Source organism: the organism of the source record quoted next, unplaced genomic scaffold (genome assembly GCF_019419815.1).
Source record: "Pyrus x bretschneideri cultivar Hongxiangsu unplaced genomic scaffold, Pyrus_bretschneideri_v1 Contig15, whole genome shotgun sequence".
NCBI classification, from domain to species: domain Eukaryota; kingdom Viridiplantae; phylum Streptophyta; class Magnoliopsida; order Rosales; family Rosaceae; genus Pyrus; species Pyrus x bretschneideri.
In genome coordinates this window covers 3,629,660-3,634,253 of record NW_025999446.1, presented here as the reverse complement: position 1 = coordinate 3,634,253, position 4,594 = coordinate 3,629,660, and positions in this window count along the sequence as shown.

Genomic DNA, 4,594 nt, shown 5'->3' with positions numbered 1-4,594 from the left:
TCATTCGCAGGTGGCTAGAAAGCTTGGGGCAAGAAGGCCTCAAGGTTGAGGACAAGCTTAGAGGTCGAAGGGGTAGAGTTCTGGGCATGCTCGAATTGGAGGGGCTCAAACATTGACGGGGTACAAATATCAAAGAGATGAATGCTTGACTTATTAAGGGTTTTTACAATCAGTAACATCTGGCTTTTATACGAGGCGAGCTCGATCCTAAGGCCGGCTACCTCTGCTATCAAAGTTGTCACATCGCCCTTTGACTGCGAGGATGAAGAGGCTCTAGGTTCCCACCATTGAGCATTCCCCATCCCCCTACAATACCTCATTGGCCTCATCCTAAAAGTCTGATCTAAGATGTCTATAAGGATCTGAAACCCTGCATCCTTGGGGGGATCCACGAACTCGATTGAAGTCTTACGAGAAAGCTGGGAGGTTTACTCCTGACGAACCAATCGCCTCTTCTCCATCATCGTCACCTGTGTAATATAGCATGAAATATTAATAATAACATTGAAATAATAATCATGATACTTGAATGTGTAAGATAGTAATTACAATTGAAGAATACTTACATGAAGGGACTCGACCAACTCATCCCTAGGTCGAACATAAATGTCTGCAAAGACATTGATCTTCGAGAATTTTGAACCCCCCTGAATAGAACAAGATAAGAAAAATGTTAGTACAAAAAAAAAATACTACTAACATATTAAAAATTGAATATGAAAATCTTTACTATTACTTGTCGTCGTGCCTTCATCCTATATGAAAAGGGCTTCAAACCCGAATGGTGAAAAATAGTCTTCTTCTCCCGATTGATCTTGTTGGCTCTTGCCTTTTTCTGTTATACACAAAATGAACGTATTAGTTGTAATTTAAATGAAATATAAAAAAAATCGATAAACATTAATAAGAAACATATAATACTTTTAGACCTAATAAAAAATAAAAATAAAAAAAAAAAACATACCACAGCCGGGCTCCTAAAAATGACTGCAGAGTCACATCCAATTTTCTTCCCGGTCCTCAAACTCCTTCGGGTAACTCTCCTCAAGAGCGACCTACGGAAATGTCTAAAAATATTGGTGCAGGTCGCCTTTCCACTGCCTGTACTGTTCAGTGAAAAGCTTGTTGATGTACGCCAACATATTGTCGTTGATGTCGTCGAATTTGTAGTTCATTTGCAATGTAACAAATTAATTACATACATTAATTAATATAAATATATAACATTTAAAGGAAAAAAGTAATAAAAAGTCAGGATACTTGCTGACAAATAATTGCACACCTTCGTCCTCACCTCATCTAGCATCGCCTTCCAAGACTTCCATCTCATAGGGCAATATGTATGAACGACGTGACCAATGTCGTGGGCCAATGCGCTATACTGCTCTACCGTTGGTGCAGCCCGATGCCAATTGTGATACGTCCGTTGGTCACCCGAGTGACCTTCACTGTCTTCAACTGGCGATAAGGTCCCCGAGTAATTTTTTTTTTTTTTAACTGAAAAAAATATAAAAAAAAAAGTTAAACAAACACTACAAATTATACCAAAATTTCAGCATAACCCCCCCTAAAGTTATAACATTTCCCAAACCTTGGACATTGTAATGAATAATAGCATACCTATCAGGAAACTTTACAGACAATCAAAAGTTTAAAAACTCTTTTTTGTCATTCGGTTTCATGGACAAAAAATACAAGATCCCTTATGGCTTTATCACTATCCCTATTCATTCCCATTCGTTCCAAATCAAGACGAGTTTTGATCGTGTCCTTTGTCTTGCCCTCGATATCTAGAATGGTGCCCACCAATTTGTCAAATACATTTTTCTCAACATGCATAACGTCGTGGTTGTGTCTCAATTTTAGTTTCGACTAATACGAGAGCTCAAAAAACATAGACTTGTGCGTCCATTTCATATGTGTAGAAGGTCTTGTCCTAATCACTAGTTTCCCGAATAAAGCAAAATCCAAACTGTTAAGCTGTTCCAAAATCTAATCACCAGACCATTCTTTAGGTCTAAGGCGAGACTCTATTTTCCCACCAAACTCTTTATCATTTTCCCTCCACTCCTAGTCTCATGGCAACCATCTCCAATGACCAAGGTAATAAATTTTTCCGGCGTGTCAACCAGATGTTACATCATCCTTGTATACAGGGCATGCCATATAACCCCTAGTACTCCACCCAGAAACCATTGCATATGCAGGAAAATTATTCACAATCCACATAACTGCTGCTCGCAAAGTGAACATCTTCCCAGTATACTGATCGTATGTGCGCACACCATTTGTCTATAAATCCTTTAGCTCATCAACCAACGACCTTAAGTAAACATCGAGACCTACCAGGATCATCAGTTATCAAAAGAGTCATCATCATGTATTATTTTTTCATGCATTTCCAAGGTGGCAAATTACATGGAAATACGAAAATCGGCCAAATGCTGTGGTGTTGGTTTAGAACCCCGAACAAATTGAATCTGTCAGTGGCAAGTCCCAATCTAACATTACAAGGATCGGCAACAAACTTGGGAAACGTTCGATCGAACTCTTTCCATGCCTCCTCATCTACATGATAACTAATCACATCCAAAATTCCCACAACCAAAACCTAATCCTTCAACCATAAACTACGCGCCATAACTGTGCATTCCCAAACTGTCCAAATAATGGGACGATTCAAGAATCAATTGGACCGTAGTCATGCTTTCGCATCCATGCGCGAAATCCAACTAATCCTTGAACGGGGAAACTAAGTTTTACTAAAAAAAAACAAGTACGAAGTTAATTACAATTAACTCCATACATCACAACACATATTTATATGTCATGTACAAATTTAACAACATAATATAAATATAATTTCACAACATAATTTAATTAATTATATATTTTTTTAAAATAAAATGAAGAAAATACCTTCAAAATCGTTCTCCACCAATCGCTAATCACACACAATATCCCTATAGACAACGAATTTCATGGCATTAATATGAATTTACATTAATATTTTTACCCTAACAAAATAAAAACACTTACCAGACACACCAAGATAGCTCGATCAACCTAGAGAAGAAGATGGAAGGAGAATTAGATGATGAAATTGAGAGAAAATGGAAGTGACAGATGCCAGATTGAAGAAAAACAAATGGGGAGGAGGTGCAGAGGTGGATTCTGCAATTTTACAACAGTTTCTGCCTCTACAGCTGAATCGAGATTATAAAGATTACTTTTGCACTAATGATTTTGTGTGACGAATATGGTGTTCGTCGCGCAAGTCTACATATTTTTTTATTTTTTTCATTTACATTATAATTTATTAATGTAAACAAGTTGCATGACAAATACTCTGTTGGTTGTGCAACATGCATATTTAAAAATAAAAAATTAAATCATTTTATCTGTTTTCTTTTTAACTAATGTAAATTTTTATTTTAATCTAAATAAAAAACTCAAACCTAATTAAACATTACCAAAATAATTAATAAAACTAATTTATTATCCCAAATAAATATTATAACTAATGTAAATATTAATAGTCATCTATATAACATAAATTTATTAATTAAAGTCAAATATAACGTCCAAATAAACCTTATTTCATAAAAAAATTAAAAAAATTAAAAAAAACCAAATAAACTTCAATCCTCCTCCTCCGGGGCATCAAGAACTCCCCCACGCTCCGCATCCCACAACACATCAAACTTCCACTACCAGAAATGCATCTTGAATAGGTCGTCCATATACTTTTGATGCTTCTCATCGGTTTCATCTAGGGGTGGTTCGGTATGGGATCCCATACCGAAACCCTTGTCCCGATTCCCAAACCGAAATTTTCGGGAATCCCAAATTCAATACCAATCCCAAACCAAATTTTCGGGAATCCCAATTTTTGGGAATCCCGAAATAATTTCGGGATTTTGGGACAAATCGGGAATCCCGAAATGCTTTTGAGCTTTTGGACTAAAATTTGACATATTATGCTTTTGGGCCCAAACTGCCAATTTGTTATTTCTACTAATTTGCCCATTGCCCACTGCTCACTGCACAAATTTGACATAGTTTCATAAATTAAGTTTCAATCTACCCACTGCCTATTTGTGCACAAAGTTTCAATAATAACAAAGTTTCAATCTGCCCACTACACATGCATCATGCATGCAATAAAAATAAATTAGGTACCAAACCCAAAAGCAAAAATAATAGTTACAAGCCAATGTTTTAAAATAAATAAAGTAACAAACTCAAAAGCAAAAATAATAGTTATAAGCCAAACTGGGTGGTGATTCTGATGAAGGAAGGCTGGTGTTACAGCGGCTGCGCTTCAAGCTCTTGATGGAACGGAAGTGAAAATTGAAATGGGGGATCTAACCTAAAAACAAATGAAGGGCACAGATTAAATCTAAAACAATGAATGGTTGAAATTCTCTTATAATTAAAAAATAATATATATATATATATAATATTTATTTCGGTTCGGTATGGGAATACCGAAAAAATGGAGATGCAATACCGAATCCCGTACCGAAAATTTCGGTTTGGTTCGGGATGACATACCGAAAATTTCGGGAATTTTGGTTTGGGATCGAAATTT